The 21,426-nt window shown below is 47.4% G+C and overlaps 1 long non-coding RNA gene across 6 annotated transcripts in view; it reads left to right on the forward strand.

Moving 5' to 3' along the window:
* LOC135964982 (uncharacterized) overlaps nt 1-21,426 on the forward strand; it is a 144,124-nt gene that overhangs the window by 40,409 nt on the left and 82,289 nt on the right. The gene's annotated exons all lie outside the window — the stretch shown is intronic.

A 21,426-nucleotide genomic window follows, 5' to 3' on the forward strand; every position in this document is an offset into this window, starting at 1 on the left:
ATTTCATAGCTCAAATTTTCATTAGTCATTTCATACCATAGGATTTTGAAAGCAGATTTGGCAAAACCTTTCTAACAAAATGTTTGCTTATGATGTCCCAAGGAACAGCACTCAGAATTGCTGGTAACTGTGGTACATTTTAAGGCTGACGATAGAAGTCACTTGAATGGTAAGGGCTGCTTTGTGAGGCAGATGGGGTTTGAATCCCGACCCTCCTGATATGCAAGCCCTGACCGTGGCCTTCTCTCCTCTCCCCTGGGAGATGGGAAGGTGCCAGCATCTACCTCACAGGCCGTCCTGAGAACCTGGGACTAAGGGCTTGTGTTCCTCTTGCAGGTGGCACAGACGTGGGGGCTTGACGATACACACACTGCAGGCTGCCAGTGTCAGGGTAATCCAGTTTTAGTCATAAAGGTGGGATTTGCTTTGCTCCCCTGCAGACCAGGTGCGGTGCTGCTGTTGTAGCAGGTGTGTGGATCCTCTTGGGTGGTCCTCAGGTGGACAAGGAGTCACCGATTCGGATTCCCAGTGTTAGATGTGAGGGGACCATGGACCTCATGTGTTCAGAGGGGAGGAGTAAAAAGCTTCCCTTGTATTTCCAGAACTGTCTATCCCAGGAATGCCAAACCACTGGCTTTCACCTGACGCTGTCGTAGGTGACACTGTCTGGAAATGAGGACTCATGTTCCGCATCCTTGAGCCAGTACCCGTCTCCCTCCAGGGCCGTGGCCCAGCCCTCCTCATTTCGCTGGGTTGCCAGCCTGGGGATCTGTAAGCCCAGTGACGTCTCCGGTCTCGGCCCCCGCTCCCCCTGGGGACAGGAGGTGGCTTCAGGAGGCTGGTGATGAATGCCTGAATGAAGCCGACTTGTGACTGCAGTTCTGTCTAAGGGCCTCCCCGGGTGTTAGATGTCAGTAAATGACACCTGTGTGTGGATCTCATGTGATGAGAGAAACAGTGGGGGAAACCAAAGCTTGTGGAGTCTACAGGTTCTGAACTTGGAGGTGTGTGCACCTGTGTACTTGGTGAGGGGTGTGACGTCCGGAATGAGTGTGCACGTGTGTCACGTTTGTGCATGTGTGGTTGAGTGTATTTAGCAGGTGTGGGTGGAGTGAGCATGTTCATGTGTGTCGTATGTATTTGAAGGTGTGTGTGGAGTGTGTACACGCATCATATTTGGTGAGTGTATTTGAGGGTGTGTATGGAGTACATACATGCGTTTGCGTGTATACTATTGGGTGAAGCCGTGGCATGTGTGGAGTAAGCATGCACACGTGTATGCTGTGTGTGGGGTTTCTAAGTGGTCCTCCCCTGAGCCTGCTCCTGGGCCCTGCTGTCCTGGCAGCTTTACAGTTTGGTGCGTGTTTGATTCCGGAAGATTCTGGAACCAAATTCTGAAGCTGTGATCACAAACTTGCAGCCCTGGAGGACGCTGGCCCGTGGAGCCGGCACGAGGGTCTCTGTGCTGGCCTCTCCCTGGGCTCTGTCCACAGAAGAGCATGTCCGATGATTGAGCTGTGCGGGTCTGTGGCTCCCCAGCCTCGAGTCAGCCCTCGGTTCTGTCCCACCTCTGTTTTTCTTGCTGAGGGGCTCCGGGAAGTGGTGCCTGGGATGGCGTTTTCACCCTGGGGTTGCTTCGCCAGCTGCCCAGGTGCTGGCTGCCTGAGACCTGCTGCCGTCCTGGGTGGACGGGGCTGTCGCGGGGACATCCCTGAGCACCCGCGGGAAGGCAGGTTTAGGAAGTGCCAGAGGTGAGTGGCTTCCTCTCACACTTGATTTTCTGGAAAGTTCTGGGTCTCCTGTTTTTCCCTAAGGGAAGTTAGAAACTGAGTTTCTCTTGAGGGGAACGTCTTTGCAGAGTCTGCTGTTTGAATGTTCCCCAGGTGTGGAATACTCGGGGCCATATGTGTTTGGGAACATCCGTGTCCTGAGCGAATTCAGTAAGGAATGGAGAGAGGCCTCCTATCAGCTTGGCCTCTGTTTCCAGCTTGTTGAGGGTTGACGGCTGCTGGTATCCCAGGGAGAGTTAAACACTGGGCGGTGTGGGATGGGAATGTTTGCTCTGACAAGGACAGTGGGAAAGCATCTAAACAAACGTCGCTGTTCTCCGGGCTCCTCGGGGTCGAGCTTGTTTTGTGGTGTTGAGGGAAAGCTACCCTTGTTCCTGTTCCTCACCATTTGACAGGTGTCCAGGACACGTTTCTCTGGATAGGTGATGCGCGTGAGTGGGGGTCAGGTCGCAGGCTCCGAGGTTATTTGGGACCTGTCAACTGATTTCCTGAACACGCAAGTGCTTGGTAAAGATGTTCCTGATTAGCTAAAACATTTCAAGAGGACGTGATAGCTGGTGGTTGTTTAAAGACTATCACAATTTTCCTGTTACTTTTTAAATGCCTGTTGAATAAGGGAGGATTCACGTATTTTTATTTTCCTGTCTGCATACTTGATATTTTGTTTTTTGTTTTTCATGTGGGTGTGCAGTTAACAGGAATTAGAAGCAGTCTCAGCTCTGGGGAGATTTCATGGCCGCCTCAGTCAGTGCTGAAGGGAGGCAGGGATTCGGGGGCTACCTCCTCCACAGGAAGGACACCAAGGGCCAGAGGTCAGCAATCTCAGTGAGGTCACAAAGACGGGCACACCCAGCACCCTGGCCCATGTGCCTCTCCTTCACCTTTGTCTCTGCTCAAAGCTGCTCTCCTGGGTCATCACTGGTGATCTCTAGGTGCGTGCTTGCTTCTTGCAGAAGTGGTGTCTGGCTGTGGTCAGTGTGGGCCCTCAGGACTTCCCTGTTTTTGGCTCACATCAATATTGGGCAGTGGTGTATGTTTGCTTTGGAGTGGTAGATCCGGTGGATTTTGGCTTTGCCAACTCATTTAATACCTGTTCTCCTAGGTGCTGGGACCCTCTCCTAAGCCGCCTGTTCTCCTAGGTGCTGGAGCCCTATCATAAGCCGCATGTTCTCCTAGGTGTTGTGACCCTATCATTAGCTGTGTGTTCTGCTAGGCGCTGGGACCCTATCGTAAACTGCTTGTGAGAGATCTCGGAGGTGCTCCTTATGAGGATCCGCTGTCTGACCTGAGGTGGAACAGTTGCAATTCAAAACCACCCCCCAGAAAAATTGTCTTCCATGAAACCCATCCCTGGTGCCAAAAAGGCTGGGGGACAGCTGGCCTAACGCGGGCTAAGATGTCAGTAGATTTTTGGACTTGGGCCTCAGTTGAAGAGGATTAGATTTTGAAAGGTGGGGTTTGAAGGCTTCTAAAGGGCAGGTTTTCATCTCCAGTGGGGCCTGGCCAGAACTGGGTAGAACTGACCCAGAAGCTGACAACTAGTCAGGCTGGCTCACTGCCTGTGTCCTGTGTGTGCAGCCTTGCTGTTTATTCAATTGTCTGGTGGTGGTGTGGATTCCATCCACAGCCTCAGAGTAGTGGAACCCATTACTTCAAGGCTGACCTTATTTAACTTTATCAAAAAGACATGAAAATCATTTAGTATAAATCTTCCAGATACCTGTATCCTTTCTTTTCCCAGAGGCTTTTAAGTATTGCAACTTAAAAATCTTCAAAAATAACTTGAAAGGAAAACCTCTAAATATATTTTTGATGAGCACCCTTGAGAGCTTTAATATGTGAAGTAAATTCCCTTGACTTTTGTATTCCTAGAAACTCGTTCATGTTTGCAGATGACTTTGTATTTTGTCAACAGTGGCCACTGGTTGGTGACCATCAACACCTGCCGTGTATCATTTAGAAAGTTGGATGTGGATGTATTCACTTTTCAGACACACAAACACATGGGCTGTTTGTTTTTGGTTTTGATTTTTTTGGTTTTTTTTCTCCCCCCAGCTGAATTCAAGAAAGGGAAACAAGCAGACAGAGTAAGTACCAGAAAGCGTCTAAGTGGCTGGGTGGGGGATCCTACTATGGTGTTGGATTGTGTTCTGCCAGACATCGCTCCTCGAAAAGCTGACCCTGAAACGGCTGGCATTGCCCTCACCCTGGGACATTCGTCTGTCTCACCAGAAAATGAAGAATCTGCCAGAGTACTGTGAGTCAAATTCAGTCAGAACTCGATTAACTAAGAGGCTTTGTCTCAAAGGCCAAAACATGAGGACACATTTTTAATTTTTAAGGAGTGCTTCCTTGTGAGTCAGTTCTGATGTGTACTGCATTAGGAAACCTCTGAACTTCCACGGTCAGGCCCAGAACTCTGAGGGAAAGTGGTTGTGCCCTTCCCACTGTTTTTGTCACTAGCTGTATTGATTTCCTTAAAACCCTTTTTATATGAGTTCTATTATAGTTTGAAAAAAATTCACTGAGGTAGAACTGGAAGCGTTTGCGCCATGTTAATACTCATGACCCGTTCTGGGTCTCGGTGTATGCGTACTGTATAAATGTACATGTGTGTATGTGGTGTACACATACTACGTGTATTTCCACTGCATGTATTTACAGTGTATAGGTATGTACACTACATTTGTGTCCTACACACGTGCAGGCTGTAGGCATGCATGTACATGTGTATATGTGTGTATCTACGGGGATGATTATATGCACACTAGTTGGACACCTATCTGTTCTACATGTGTACATACATGCATGTATTTAATGCCACATACATACCTGTGTACGTGCACCATGTGGGTATGTGCACATTATTTCTGCAGATGTATATATACATATGTGCACACAAGCATGCATGTACACTATGCACACTGAATAAACTTCTGGATATGTACACAATAATACGTATACATGCTGCATATGTACGTACACTATTGCATATGTGTATACGTTTTATACGTTAGTGTACTGATGTACATTGTATACATGTGCATATGTGTACACTGCACATGTGTATGCATGCTGTAGTGCACCTACGTACATTGGATAAGAATGTATGTTATATGCATGTGTATACATATAGCAAATAGCATACCTGTGTACATACGGATGTGCATGTGTATGCCATATGCATGTACATACAGGTTATAGTATACCTGTGTACACTGTATGCATATAGACGTGTGTGCATGCTCTGCATGTACATACATGTTAGCATACCTATGTACATTTGCTATATGGATGTGTGTATGCTCTATGCTTGTACACACGTAGTGAACTTGTTTGTACACTATATATATTTGGATGTGTGTACACTCTATGCATGTACCCTACATGGATCTGGATGTGTGTGCACTCTGTACGCACGTAGTGCACTTATGTACACTCCACGTATTCGGATGTGTGTACGCTCTATGCAGGTACACGTGTTACAGTGTGCCATATACGTACATTATGTGGATGTAAATGTGTGTGTGCGCTCTATGGCACCAGGAATAGGGCTCCCGCAGGGATCCAAGAACGCACCATCTCGCTGGCACCGGAGCGTGTAGGATGAAAACAGTTGTTTGTTACAACCTAGTTGAAATTTGGCAGGTTACTCTACCCTTTGCAACGATTTAGGAACAGTCACTTCATTGATGTGTGTGTTCCTGAAATCATAAACAGCTCTGTGAGGTGTGTCTCATCCCCAGACGAGAGAGGGAACCGAAACAACAATGACTCGGTCACTTAAGTGAGGTAGAACTAACAGAGCAGCTGTCTAGCTTTCTGTATTATAACTTTGTCAGCAGCTCAATGAGAAATCGGCACTCATCAGGAAATGTGTCCACTTTCTACTGTTCTTTATTCGTGGCGTATTAACTGCCTCGTGTTATTCCTCACGATGTAGCAAAATCCCTCCTAGAGCTGTGAATATAAACAGTTCATGACAAATGTAGTATCTTCTTTGTAACATTGAAAACGATATGTAAGTTCATCTTCAGATATTGTTTGGAAGGATGAGAAGGAAGATGTTTAGGACAAAAGAATAGAGAGCTTTCAAGTAAACAGGGAAAATAAGGACTTTGTGCAAAATATTTCCAAATTTGGAATTTGAGAATACTAAATCTCACATCTAAGATCATAGGTAGTTTTTTTTTTTGGGGGGGGGGGGTTAAAATTAGTACTTGGTTTTCCATGCCTTTGGGAATTTCAGTCCTGATGGAGGATTGCAAGAATAATCTGATTTTTCAGAACAGAAGGGCAGTCTGTCTCAAAGGTAAATTCCAGGTTGTACCATAGAGAAATAGAAATTGCTGTCAACTTTCTGTAAGGTTCTTCAGTTCTTTCCTCTTCTGTGGTTAAAAAACCATCTCTGGGTTTAGTCTCAGCCAAGTTCCTCTTATGAGGTTGCCTTACATTTCGCACAGCTGTTGAGAGTCTTCATCATTCGTAGTTAACTTGTTAAAAGCAAAACCTTGTACTAGTTAGATCTGGGCACCTTGAAGGCAGGGGTTTGTTTTATATTTTTAATAAGCAGCAGGGTGATGGCAGGGCTAGGGCCCTTCATTCCATCATGCATTCCTCTGAGCTTTCAGAGCTCTCACTGCATGCTGAGTGGTGTTGGCTGTTTAGGGTTTAAATAGGAAGACGAGGCTCTGCAACTTGGGACGCTCTTACTACCTTCATAGAGAGCTTGGTGACAGTTTAGCATGACAGTTTGTGCCCCTGCTGTGTATACTTTGTTACGGCCTCACAGAAAGGGTATTGATTTAAACGTGACTAATTTCTTCATGTTTATTTTTGCCTTTATTCCTAGTTACAGTCCTGATAATTTTTCTTCCTTTAAAATCTTGCTAATGGCTAGTGAATTAGTGATAAACTATATTTACGTGTTCTCTAAATCTAGCGATTTAATTGGAGGTCATTCTTCTTGCACCATGTGTCAGTGCTATGTCAGGATGGCTCAGTTTTACATTGTCAAAGGATTAACTAGAGCAGGATGCAGCCTTACTGGAAATTGCTCGTTTGTGAAATACAGGCACTTTATTTTTTGTTATACTCGAGGTGTGTTCAAATGTAAACATTTTGAGCCGTGTTAGAAGGATATACAAGATTGTAATGAAGAAAGCAGCAACTTGATCAAGTACTAGCTAATGAATTTTATGTTTTAAGTATATGGACTGTGGACCTTGGCAATCAGTTCTCATCTTGACCTTTTATTGTTTTATTAGAATCTTGCTCTGTCACCCAGGCTGGAAGGGTGGAGCCCAGGAGTACAATCTCCATTCACTGCAACCTCTACGTCACAGGTTCAAGCGATTCTTATGCCTCAGCCTCCCTAGTAGCTGGGGTTAGAGGGTGTGTGCCACCATGTCTGGATAAATTATTTTTAGTAGAGATGGGGTTTTGCCATGTTGGCCAAGCTGGTCTGCAACTCCTGACCTCAAGTGATCCACCCACCTCAGCTTCCCAAAGTGCTGGGATTACAGGTCTGAGCCACCATCGCTGGCCTGACCTTCTGTTCTAATATTGGTTATTCAGTCTCGATGATAGCACCTGGTTGTATTAACTTGGGGTAGAAAGCACAATTGCAATGAATCTGGTTGTGTATATACGTGCTGACTTAGCGTTCATGGCAGCACTGTGAGGTGGGCGTTGTTCCTGAAGGAAGGCCGATGGGCAAGTCGGGGCTTAGATACGGGACTTGTGGGCAATCACTGCTGTCCCATGGCTGAGATCAGGCCTGTCTGTCGCCTGTACCCTGAACTCTGAACACACAAACGAGCAACTGTCAAGAGTCGGTGCTCGAGTGTGATGTGGCCTGTGGTGTTTGCCTCGCAGCGCTGCTTTGGCTCGGGGCAACAGGGCAACAGCTCCCTCCCTCGTTCGGCTGCCTGGGAGTCCCAGGAGAACCCACTGATACCGTTTATAAATGCCGGACATCGAGCGTTCTCCTTGGTACCAGCACATCTGGAATTGGACAGCTCGGTTAGATTCTCGGCCAGCAAACCTGTACAAGAGTGTGTGAACTCTGCGTTTGCTTCGCCCGGACAAAGGTGAATTCGTGGTCACTACTGGATGGCAACAGGTGTGGCCTCAGGAGCAGCACGGAGACAGGCACCCGGGTGCAGGAAGAGCATCTGCAAGAGGGGGTGGGGAAGGTGACAGACGCACGTGCGAGTTTAGCTGTTACCGTGGATGGGGGGTGGTTGGGTAAGACCAGATTTTCTCATTGTTGCCCCTTTCTGAAAAATACCCTGAATTGACTTCTCTGTGGCTCCTCGCGCCTCCTTGTCAGGTTGGAGGAGACTGCTCTCCTGGCTCAGGCCCTGCTTGCGGCATCACGGAAGCTGCTGTTGCTTGCCCTGCCCTCCCTGTGACGTCCTCTGTGCTGTTGTCCGGGAACAGTTCTGCCGAGCAAGCTTGGACTCTGCTCCCTTCTGCTCTTGGATTTCGTGTCTGGAAAGCTTGTGTTCTTTCCTGATTTTTGATGATGCTGAGCTATGTTTTTGCAAGGATCACGCGTGCCTATAGCAGGGAGAAGCCCCTTTGCAATTTTAACATCTTGACGCTCTCAAGCAGAGCTTGCTATCGAAGTTGACAGCCTCCTGTGTTTTTGTTTTGGCAGAAACTGAATTTCAGTCCTAGGACAGCTTCAGCACACTTGATCCTAGCTCTTCTCTCTCACTGCTCCCCTCGTGTGTGGCAGAAATCATATGCCCTGAAGTTTACCAGTCCCTTCATTTGAAAATCAGTTAGTGTATGTGATCCTCATGAGAATTTTACTTTTTATAAAAGCAATCGCAAAGACTGGGTTTTGCGAAACCAGTGTTTTATGTGTATATTAATTGCACTCACAATAAGCTTTGTCTTCTAAATATTTCATGTTTCAGATTAGCCCTGGAATCATGCCCTGGAGTAGTTTTGCTATTCCGCTTTTATTTTTGGCTAAGGTAAAGTTGAGAACATTGTGATATTAGATGTAGTGAGTCCTTTTAGTTTCTTCTATGTCTGTTTTCCTTTAAGCCAGAACCAGCAGACTGATAGCAGTTTGTGAGCACCTGGCATCTCCCAGGCCTTTCCTGGGTCTTCCCTCCGCTGTCTTGTGGACAGGGCAGTCATTGGTGGAAGATGAACTTGAGAATCTGTGTGTGGAATTAAGTAAATGTCATAGCTCTCTTCTGTGACAAACTGAATGACATTAAGCCCAGTAAATTGTAACAGCAGACTTTGCACATACAAAGCATTGAACACCAGGAAGGTAACCAGGCTGCGATGCTTCTGGTCCTGCACAAGACCTCCGGTATCACAGCGCATTTAACATACTGGCAGCATTGAGTGTTTGAAAATGTTGTGTATGTACCATGTCCGTGATTTTCGAGGGCCTGGATAAACACCTCTGGTTATCGCAATCTTTATCAATGGGAGCTTAAGGTTAGTACTGGGGCAGACTGTGTTTTAAAGAATTAAGGTGTCTCGAGTATGTTTCAGTTTTCCCATGAAGAAGAAACATGTCAGCTGTTCTTTCCTGGACTGTGGCTATCACAGTGCCCCACCACGGTCGGTCACATGTTTACTTCCCCTCCATTTAACCGGGCTGGGCTTGGGCCAGAGTACTTCGGTTGTCAAATGTCATATGAGGCTGAGGAACTGTCTTCTGCTTCATCATTAGCTTATGGAAACACTGTTTTCCAAAGCATACTCTCCTTTATCATTTGTGTTTATATAAAATAATGGAATGGTTATTTTAACTGTGCAGTTTCCTATGTTTGGTTATTTAATTGCAGAAAGATAATGGTTTTATTTTGCTAAAATCTGTGCTAGGAATTGTGCAAAATCTTTGTGAAATGCCCAGTTTACTAGCTTAAGTTATAGATCTTTGTATAGAAAAGAAAAAGCCTATTGCTACAAGGAGCATTGTCTTTATCGATGCAAAAAGCTTTAAACTTATTGGCCGTGTAGTAGGTAAAAATGCATCAGAATGTGACGAAAATTGAGAAAAGCATTGAAGTTTTAAAATCTGCTCTGCAGTTTTCTTCAACTCCCTTGCAAGATACTTAATTTGAATAAAAGACAGAATAAAGTGTTCCCACTGAGGAAAGTGGCAGGAGGACTGTTTAGACTGTGTTCTGAATCTGAGCAGTCCTGCCACACTCGTCTGTGATGTGGTGGTGTCCATGGTGTCACTTTTACAGAACTTTAAGAATGCCTCTGTGAATAAAATACATTTTATTCTTAGTATTTCTGTTTTGAGTTTTGAGGTGTGTAAAACATGTTAATGGTTTCTTTCCCTTACAGAATTTGCTTGTTCTTTTCTTTTTTTTTTTTTAAATGCCTACAAGACTCTGAAGCACATTAATCGCTTAAAAAGGAAAGAAAAAAAAAAAAGGCCAGGCGTGATGGCTCACGCCTGTAATCCCAGCGCTTTGGGAGGCCGAGGCGGGCGGATTGCTTGAGCCTCGGAACTCGAGACCCAGGGAACCAGCCTGGGCAACCTGGTGAAATCCCATCTCTACGGAAAACACACAAATTAGCTGGGCATGATGGCTGCACACCTGTAGTCCCGGCTACTCCAGAGGCTGAAGAGAATCGCTTGAGCCTGGGAGGCGGACCTTGCAGTGAGTGGAGATCACGCCCCTGCTGTCAAGCCTTGACAGAGTTGGGACCCTGTCTGAAAAACAGCAACGTTCATAACCTATGGGTGAACTGCCCGGCTGCTCTGTCTAGAGTAGAATAAATCTAATTATGTTTTTGCCTTTTATTAGCATTGAAATTTTCTTAATTATCCCTTTGTTTTCATTACATTGTAGCAATATATTGCCGCTTAGAGTCTGGAACAAGTAGGCTTCTCTGGATCAGGTTCTTACTGGATGGCTAAAACTTAGAATGATTTTTCCCTTCCTTGGATGTGACTTATAGAACTTTGCCTTTTGAGGTGATGTGCTGCATTTGATAGCGGACACAGGAATGCCCGAAGAATTCACTTACAGGGCTAAAGTATACGTGTTTTGTAGTGTTTCCCTCCTAGAATGAAAACGGTACCTCTCATTTGTGGGTCGATGATGCTATTTGCTGAAAACTTTTAAAATTTTATTTATTTTATTTTTTTCAGACGGAGTCTTGCTCTGTTGCCGAGGCTGGAGTGCAGTGGTGTGATCTTACTCTCTGCAAACTCCGCCTCCTGGCTTCACGCCATTCTCCTGCCTCAGCCTCCCGAGTACGTGGGACTACAGGTGCCCGCCAGCACGCCTGGCTAATTTTTTGTATTTTTGGTAGAGACGGGGGTTTCATCGTGTTAGCCAGGATGGTCTCGATCGCCTGACCTTGTGATCTGCCTGCCTCCTCCTCCCAAAGTTCTGGGATTACAAGCATAAGCCGCCGCCCCCGGCCAAATACATGTTTGTTTACTGCCTCAGTCCTCCGTTGGGTAGCCCTGTTCTTCGTCGGATATTCAGGGAGCGGGGGCATCTTGAGTCTTGAAAGGTGTGCTCTGCGAGATGGGAATCTTCCGGCTGCTTATTTAGGGAATCCTGCCGGCTGTCATTTACTGGAGAGCGCAGTTTCCTGGCTGCCCTGGTCTTTGAGGGGAGGGAGACTGAGGGGTCATTTTCCCACCTGGACCAATGTGTTTATTAAACCTGGTTTGTGTATCATTTGGATCTTTTTATGAAGGAAAAGCTACATCTGTGACTTTCAGATGAGTGGAAGTCATGTTAAAAATATATATACATATAAATATATATATATAAATATATATATATATATTGGCTACTATGGAGAAGTTTTGTCCTTGTGACCTGTGAATACAGTCACAGGAGGGCAGAATGTTCACGGTGTGGGTGCTTACAGTGTACATGCAGAGTCACATTCTTCACTAGTATAACGTTAAAAAGTGAGAAATAAGAGAAAAATATTTTGCTCATTACAACGTCGGTAAGAAGCTGGCAGCACTCTTGTTTTTGGAGGGGTGTGAAGGGAATATTGAGAAAGTGTCATCAACATTAGACTCGCCCACTCTGCAAATCCTGTGCCAGCTGGAGTGAGGACCCCGTGATGGAAAGATGCACCCCTCTTCCCGGAAGGAGTTGAATCTTTGTAGCGCTCAGGACGCATGGTTCATCTCTATATAAAGGCAGAGTGTGAAACGCCGTGGAGGCTGAGAGAAGCGATGTGGTTAGCAAGTATGAGTGAGACGTTTGGGGCTTGTTAGCACCTGGCGTGTGTGCAGCAAGCTTTGCTATCTGCACATGTGCGATCCTTAGAACACTGGCGTCTGGAGCCATGGGGGCTGTCGAGGGCCCCAGCTCCTGGCGGGCTGAGGAGTTCCCTGTTACCACCAGGATAACCGTGATTTTGAAGGCTGTCACTCAATCCCAAGTCCTGGAAGGGGGCTCCTTTCAGAGAGGAAAACACCCCTAGAGCCTCAGGCAGAATTCAGTGATTTTTCTTATAATGTTGCTTAGATTTCGCAACACATGAAACCAAGAACATATTTCAGAATGCTTATGGTTCTTTTGTAACCATGGAAACAAAGTAAGTTGCAGTCGATGGACAGTTTCCGGAAGCTGAACTGCCTACGTCGTGAGCACGGCGCTCTCCCTACCGCCCTGGGCCTTGCTCCGGTTTGCCGGGGAGGCTTTGCAGGGCCTCTTGGCTGGGATACCTCTCTCATGTCCCATGTTGCTACCCCTGGTCACAGCCATACTGTTGGGCACCTGCGCCGTGAGGTCACTGAGTGGACACGGAGCCACGGGGCAGCAGTTGGTCAGGAGGTGGCATCCACATGGTCCGAAACAGGTTTCTGTTCATTAAGAATGATCATTGCAATAAAAACAGAGTGAAAGAAAACTCTACTGACCTGAGAATGCATCCGCTGAGTTGCATAGGGAAGTGCAGTGAGGAAGGTGAGGGCTGAAAGGACATGAGGGAGGGAGAGGAAAGGAGAGAAGGGAAGCGAAAGGGGGGGGAGGGCGGATGGGAGTGAAGAGGGAGATGGAGGAGGAAGAAGAGAGAGGGCGGTGGGCAGGAGCCTGGGAAATGTGTCCCAGAGCCGGTTCCTGACCGTCGTGGGTGCGTCAGAGCTGATCTTCCAGGAGAGGTGGCCTGGGAGGGTTGACCCTTAGGAAGTGAGGGCCAGGGGGAGCTGATTTTTTGGCCCTCAGCGGGGCTGTTGTTGACCTGAGATACAGTCGATAGTTTTCCTGAAGAGATCGTCTGCACAGCCACCGTTTGCTGCCAGGTTGGAGACAGAAGTGCTCCTCCCCATGGATTCTTTCTAGTTTGTGGATTTTTCCCAGTTTACCTGAGCAGCCTGTCAGTGGAAATGTCGGGGATTACTAACATGTCTCCATTCTACAGAGCAGTCGACCAGCTTCCAATCCTGTAGTTGTTGGGGGCACCATTCCGGTCCTGTCAGTGCCGGCCCAGCGTGGAAGCCGCAGCCCGAGGCGCTGGGAAACCTGCGGGGCTCTCACTGCCAGGAAAGATGTCCTTAGGGCAGAGCCTGGCGAGGAGGGGGTGCTGCTGTTGCAGCAGTACATGGAATTTCAAATGACAAATGAAACAAGCTTTTAATTATGACCAGAGCCCTATGCTCTGCGTTTCTTCAAATGGAAATGTTGTGCTGAAATGAAATTGCTGTTAATCGGTTGCCTCATCCAAGACGCAAGACGGAGGGCTGGGAGCAAAGTAGAAAGTGGATTTATCTACAAAGCTTCCTCCTCTCAGACTATCATCAGTTGGATGGTGCTACACAGGAATATGTGAGAATTCGTGTGAGAAAGGTGATGGGTGCAGACCTGTGTGACCGGCAGGTGTGGGGGGAGGTTTGAGAGAAGCTTTTGGCTGAAGTGATGTCAGATGCAGGTGCTGAAGTGTGATGTCTGTCTGGATGGAAGAGCACACACGCCTCTGGGCTGCGGGAAACAGATAAAGGAGGAGGTGGACAGACGTGAGTCGTGTCTTAGGAATGGTAGCAATTCAGGCAGACCCAGGATCAGGCTCCCACGGGGGAGGAGTGGATATCAGGACCCAGGGAGCGTGGGACGGGGGTCATGCCCAGGCCTCTGCGGGTCTTGCTCTTGTGTCAGCAGGGCCCTGTGCTTGCCCTCCTTAAAACTTTCCTGATCCATAAAACGGGCACGACAAAATCCACCTTGTGACACTGAAGTTTAAATGAGATGAGGTACATGGTGTCTTCCTTCCCTTCCTGACACATCCTAGACTCACAGCTATGGTAGCAGCGACAGACTGGATGGAATGCTGGAGCCGCTTTGCGCCTGGTGAAGCCACATGGATTTGTGCAGTGCTGGCGACTGTCTCTGAAAGCCTTTGGTCATGGCAGTGGCAGCCTGGAGTGGCTCTTGGCATACTTGAGTCTGTGGAGTGCAAGGTTGACTGGAGCTCCGAGGCCATTGATACTATCCAGGGGTGAGCTGATGAGGCCCTAAAACATGGGGGGAAGGCCGAGAGGACTTGGCTGCCAGCAGCATTGTAGATTTCTGGCTTCGAGAACTGGCTGACTTATGGACATAGGAAGGTAAACCCAGATGGCTCCAAAATTGTAAGTCCAGAAGAAAGGTGGGAGGGTACAATTGCTGACTAGGTCATGGTTGCCCTGTCCCTTTGTTTCTGGCCATCGTTTCTCCTCCCTCCCCCTGCCTTTGTGGGCTGGAGGGCCTGAGCCTGCACAGCGGTCTATTTCATGATGACAATGGCCGATTATTACCCTGCAGTAAGAAGTCTCTCCATTTTATTTGGCAGCAGTAGTTAAATAAATTTAAGGAGTGATGGTGTAGTAGTATTTGTTTTGTTTGTGCTTTTTTTTTTTTTTTTAAGTGTCATTTAACTGAATGTTATTTCCAATTTCACTGATTGAGAGGCCAAAACATGCTTTGATTTGTTATTTTGTGTTTGAGCTAGTTTATTGCCTCACAGGAATGCCAAGTATTCTGTTGTCACACATCAGTAAGTATCTCAAATTGTGTTACTATAATACTTAGCTGAATTACCTCCCTTATTTTGGCTTTTAAAAATCTAAAATCTGTGTGAAACACAGGATGGTGCATCTCCACTGAGGATTGTTGAGAAGTGTGACTTTTGCTGGCATGCTTGAGAATCAGTGACATTATTTTATAGAAACACTTTGTAACTGACAGCAAAGCTAGAAGCTCCTGTAAAGGGCAGAGTAGGCAACGTGTTATGCTTTGAGGGCCACAGAAGTCTCTGCATATATTTCTTTTGTGAAAACTTCAACGTGTAAAAATCCCTGGCCAAGGCTCGGTCGGGGATCATGGTTTGCAGACCCTTAACAGCAGCTTAGCTGAAAGCTGGTCTCCCATGCGGTGAGCAGGAGCCTACCTCATTGCTTCAGCCAGGAAGATGCTGCCCTGATGCTGGAATTTACTTCAAACAAACTTGAAAGCTCTGGCACCGCTGCTCATTTCCATACTGTTGCAGGCTATCTAAAATACGGAGGATGCCGTGGCGTTTTGATTTTGTTACTCCTCTTGAACGGCTCTGAGATGGCTCATCGCGAGTTAGACATTTGCAGAAATGATCAAGCAGAGCTGCAGTCATCTTGCAGATCAAGTGAAGTTTTTTCTGAAAACTCGTTACAGGCTTAAATTTCTGATCCCATTCCATCCACTGATCTTGTATGATTGGTTTCTTTTTGTACCCATTTGGGTCTATGAAGCGTCTCCCCACCGTGGTAGAAATTTAGCTCTGATTTTGTGCATGAGTCGGTATCCTCACTCCTCATCTGCGAGGAGAAAGCGCTGCAGGTCCTGTGTGGTTTCCATCCCCTCCCTGCACGCGGATGGATTGGGAGGTATTTGTGGTGTGTGAACTTGCTACCCCCAGAGCCTTCTGCTTCATTCCCTGGACCGCTTTCCTCCCTCCTCCCTCCTGACTCACTCCCCTGGACCACACTTCTCCCTCCTGGTTCACTCCTTGGGCCGAACTCCACCCTCCTCCCTCCTGGTTCACTGCCCTGGGCCCCCACGCCTCCCTCATAGTTCACTCCCCAGGGCCCCCACTCCTCCCTACTCTCCTGGGCCACATTCCTCCCTCCTGGTTCACTCCCCTGGGTCCCCAATCCTCCCTCTTGGGGGCTTGGTAGTTTCTGATGTGCTTGTGCCAGCACGATAAGGCTGAGTGGCAGCTCCAGGGCTGCGGCTGCTCACGCAGCTGTGGCATGAGTGCAGAGAACTGCGGGGATGCAGCTGCCCTTGCTGTGATGCTTCGAGTGTCATAGTCGATATGGGAAACTGGGTGGGATGTGGATGTCCCAGGAAGGGACAGGAGCCTCCCCTCAGCCTCTGTCAAACAGTTCTCAGCCAGGCGTGGTGGCTCACGCCTGTAATCCCAGCACTTTGGGAGGCCGGGGCGGGCAGATCCCCTGAGGTCAGGAGTTGGAGACCAGCTTGGCCAATGTGGTAATTTTTGACGCATTAAGGATTAAGGAAAATGACTCACACTAGTTTGCCTTGCTTTTTAATTGATAATTGGTGTACCCCAGTAGTCTGAACTTGTTAAGCAACCATTCTTACCGAAAGACTAATCTTTAAAAGTCTCTTCCTCTGGACACGTCTTTGGCTGCTGTAATCAAATGCAATGTAATCAGCACTGGTTAATGGCTTTCCTTGCTTGGCTAACAATTGCTCCTCAAAAACTTTGATTTCTTGTTATTTCCATTTATAATTATGTTTTAAGCCTTCTAAATTTTCTAGCTTTCCTGCGAGTTGGGAATAACTGTGATGGGTGCTTAGTTTGGGATGTTGACGTACACTCTATGCCCAGCTACTATGCCATTGTGTGAACACTGATTTCTCACTTTCTCATGAACACTGATTTCACCTAGTTTGGTAAATTCTATTAATTTTAAGGAAGGGGGTGGAATGCAACTGCTGTTAGGAGGCTTTTCTAAGGATCGAGGAAATGTTGCCATGATTATTACCATTACAGAAGGAACATAAAAATGCGTGCTGCCTTCAGTCATGATGAATATGTAAGTCCGCATCTGTGACTGCAGAAAACGGCAGCCCCAAATCCTAAAATCGTGTGGATGCACCAAGCCCATCTGCAGGGCACTGTGGAGCAGCCTGCATTAGCCGAAGTTGGCCCACAAGCCCTGAGGGATGGTGTCTGAGTTATGATAAGGCTCTGACTTGGGATTAAACAGGCCTCCAAATAGTGTGATATTCTAAACAAAAACATGATACTGCCCAGGGAGCCCAGTGGGCACCTGTAGGCAGTGTAGGTGAGAAAAGGTTCCAAAGAAGATTCCTGCAGCTCAGCTAGGAGGATTCTGTAAGGCAGTAGACACATCAATGTTCACATAGGAGTGTTGAGCTATATTCATTCCTTTTAAGCAGCCAGGCTTGTGTGTGTTTTTAGGGGCACTCACATGGCGCCCTTTCCACCCTCACTGCTGGTTGTGCCTGTTTGATGTTGCGGACTTCTGTGTTAAGTGTGTCCACTCTCCAAATGTATCTCTGTCTCTAGAATATTTTAGAGTAAACCATTTATTGTTTAAACGCTTGTTTTTAGTGAGGAAGAAATCTTTAAAATGGGCCATACAGACCCTGCTATAAATGTTGAACAATGGCACGTGTAATGTTTAACACGTAGTGTTTAAAGTAGAAGACAGTTTAATTTAGAAATCCTGTTGGAATGCCAACTTAAATTACGACCATCTGTACACATATGGAAAAGAATGAGAGTGAAGGTACAGAATTGGAATTTTGTCTATTTTGTAGAGATTCTGTAACGTATCAGGTACAAGTCTCACTTCATGATTTAAATGCATGAAGCTGAAATTAGAAAACTTGACAAAAACATGCCTTTGAATAGTGAGCCTTTATCCTCCTTGAAATAGTGACTCATTCACTAAAACGTCCACCTGCAACTTTGTCAAATACATTTGTTGCATTAGTCCTCAAGTGAGCTCAGTTTTCCAGACAGGCAGATTATTACTGTTTAAAGTTTGTCCTGATGATGTTGGTGAACAGGGAAAATCCTTTGACGTGGATCCTCTGTGTGTGTTACACAGCAGACGCGGCCTGCCCGACCCTCTGCCTGTAACTGGGAACCTTGACTGTCAGGATCATTGTAGAGAACCTTGAGGAAAGCAAAACAAGCCTCTGGAGTAGCAAAAGATGTAGCTGATTTCATGCAATAAAACTTACACATTTTTCCTTAAAATGCTTCCTTCGGAACGTCAGCTTGCTGACTATCTTAGAATCGCTGTAGTCCGCTGACAGCAGTCGTGGGAACAGGTGCATGGCCTGGCTGATGCAGGAGGGTCTCAGAGTGGAGCCACACTCCTGACACTGAAGGAGGGGCTGGAGCCATCACGCTCGTGACTCGTGCAGATGGCCTTGGCTGACCTCCAGAAGAGAAAACGTCAGTATCCAAGGAGGAAAAAGTCTATTAATTTCATGAGTGTTTGCCTTCGCAATGGCTAATACCCTGAGTTTGTGGCACCTGCTGTCTCTGGAATGAGGAGTCTTCCCTTCCTGGCAGACAAGCTCTAGATGGGAACAGGAGCTGTGATTGCTGGATTGAAGAGATTTCCTTCTTGGGGAGGTGGCCTTCGAGCCTGACATGAAGGAAGCTGTGACTGGCGGGAAAGGGCCTTGGAGACAGTGTATTTACCAGGAGGGTCGGTGACTGAGAACCATCCTGTTCCGAGTGTTGCCATTCTGGTTCTAGAGTAAACTTGGGGAGAGACAACAGCCAAAAGCCCCGAGGAATATTCTGTGATGTTGATCACGTCTGGTAGATTTGTTGCTGAGACTCTGAAATGAGAAGCCCGGGAGGTGCAGGTCTATCAGGCCGTGCGACGTGAGACAGCTGCTGCTTCAGGGGTTGGAGTCCCCGTGCCAGAGGCTCAGTCCTGCAGAGACTTCTGCACAGTGGGCAACTGATGCCTCCGGTTGATTGTGAGTCCCCCAGATGAATACCCATGAAAGGTACCGTGTCAGCAAAGAGTCAAACTCTGTGAAGCATTTGGAGATTTATTCTGAGCCAAATGAGTTACCATGGCCCTTGATACTGCCCTCAGGAGATCCTAAGAACGTATTCCCGAGGTGGTCAGAGCCCAGCCTGGTTTTATAGCTTTTAGGGAGGCATAAGACAATCAATCAAATAAATGTAAGATGTACATGGGTTTGGTCTGGAAAGGTGGGACAACTGGAAGCAGGGGTGTCCAGGTCATAGGTAGATTCGAAAATTTCCTGATTGACAGTTGGTTAAGAGAGTTGTCAGATAAGGGGTTGTGGAGACCAAGGCTTTGTCATGTGGAGGAAATCCTCCAGGTAGCTTTGGAGAGAATAGATTGTAAATGTTTCCCATCAGACTAAGCGTCTAAGTTCTGTCTAATTCCAGAAGGGAGGTGGGGTGATGAGGCAAGTCCGACCCCCCAGCGATCATGGCCTGGACTAGTTTTTCAGATTACCTTTGGAATGCCCTTGTCAAAAGCAGGGGCTGTTCAGATGGCCAAAGGGGCTTCGAATTCTAATGTTTTTAAAACCAGAAAGTGATTGTGTTTTTTGCTGTGGATGACAGCCAGTGTAGTAATTAATATTTTATTAGCAGATTAATTTGGAAGTCAATGTGTTTTCAAGTATGTTAATTATTAAGTCATCAACAAACAGAGAAGGGCTTACTTTGAAACCAGCCTGAGACTCAAGAGGCTCATCAAAGAAAACGTTGGACTTGGGAGAACTGATTCACGTGTTTACTGTGCCAAGTTTCAGGCATTATGAGAAGTCTGTGCTGATACATTGTGACTTGAGAACTTAAATCTTGATGGACTCTTAAGAGTGAGGCTTTTTTTTTCTTTTCTTTGTAAATGGTCAGTGTTTCTGTCTCCTGTGTTTTGTCTTCCAGCCGCTGAGCACTTTAGCTTTGTGTTCACGTGGCCTTGTTCTCCGAACCACCTGCTTTGTGGCTCCTCTGTCCTGCCCACCTTGATCGCGTCTTCCCTGCCCCGTGGGTTTTATCCCGAGGACTGTTCTCCGCTGTGGGGAGGGGAGGATCAGTGGACACTGGCTTTACCGCCTCATTTTCTGTGTAGCTCCCAGTTTCTCAAAATCTTAATTGTCTTGGATTCCCTGTGAAACTGGGAGTCAGGCCTTGGGCGCAGTGCTGGGTGGCCTTGGGCGCAGTACTGGGGCAGGAGGGAGAGATGAGAACAGGAAGGATGGGTTTGTCAGGGGAAGGAACCCCTTGCCAAATTCCTGTGTCTGTTTTAGGTTAAAGATGAATGGCCGGATGGTGGATGTCTCACCTGCTGTGGCTGGACCTCGCTGTGCTGAACCCTGAGCAGGGGCCCCAGCAGCTGCCTCCTGCCAGGCCGGGGCCACAGGGCTGGGCTTCTGCCTCTGGGAGGGCTCGTGCCAAGGTGCAAGGGTCTGCACCGCTCGTGTGTGACCTGAGGGGCATGTGGGAAGCTTTTCTGTGCTCCTCACCTGGGAGAAGTTGAGCTCATCTGGGCTAGAGCCTCTGGGGAGGTGTAGGAAGGCAGAGGCCTGGAATTCCTGCTTTCCCCAGACAGCAAGAAAGCTCAGCGTTGCACCTGCTCTGAGATGCCCTCAGCAGCCATATATAGTTGATTTTAACATGACGGAAGGTGCCAATTAACCCGGCTCTGTGGAGAGCTTTGAGGAGTCCAGGCCCTGGGCCCCGGGCTTTTTAATATGTTCCTTCCTGAACAAAAAACAACAAAAGATCCCTGTGGCTGATGTCGACTGCGTGGGGTAGGACATGCCGAGCTTGGGTGGGGCTTGCCCCTGAGTTTCCTTGGTGCTCCTCCCAGCCCCCACGGACACCAGCCTCTCCAGGCCGAGGCTTGTCCTGTTTAGACCCTCGTTGGTGGGGTCTGTGGTCCTGGATCGAGGGCCCAAGCACTTCTTTCATATTATTATAAATGATTCACCAGAGATGCACGGCTGTGCCCAAACATCTCACGAGCATGAGATACAGCCAGTGTCGCCGCCGCAAGCTCATAATTCTAGTGGAAAGAGGAAATTTTACTTTTAATGTGCTCGTGTGACTCAGATGCAAATATTCAATTCCCATTAAACTTTCAAGACCTTGAGATCCTCTGAGATTCCTTGGAAAGCCGTTCCTTGGCCCCACGACTAACTCTCCTGTGGAAGGAGGCTGGGGTGGTCCGCGGGGTCTGGGATCCTGCTGCGTTCTCCAGGATTCCTTAGGTTTCATCATTAGTCCCAGCTCTTCAGCAGGTGGAGCTGATTGACTCTGACATTTCCATTATATTGTTCTTGTGTTGCCTCAGTTAACTTAGAATAACCAGTATTTACCAGATATAATTGATGGCGAGATGGGAATTATTGGTGATTCCCTGACATAGGCAGCCTGTATAGATAAGCGTGTTACACGGTGTCTAATTTCTGAGATGTTGGTCCACACCTTCTCAGGAACACACTTTCAGGGGTAGATTCCTGTGCAGGAGAAGCTGCTTTTCCCCGAGACGCGGTGGCGGCTCCTGCACTGGCATGGCAGGGTGGCTGTGTGACTGGGCAGGGCTGGACATGCTCCTGCGCTGGGCGCCCACCTCCGCCCTACATCT

Source organism: Macaca fascicularis, chromosome 9 (genome assembly GCF_037993035.2).
Source record: "Macaca fascicularis isolate 582-1 chromosome 9, T2T-MFA8v1.1".
NCBI classification, from domain to species: domain Eukaryota; kingdom Metazoa; phylum Chordata; class Mammalia; order Primates; family Cercopithecidae; genus Macaca; species Macaca fascicularis.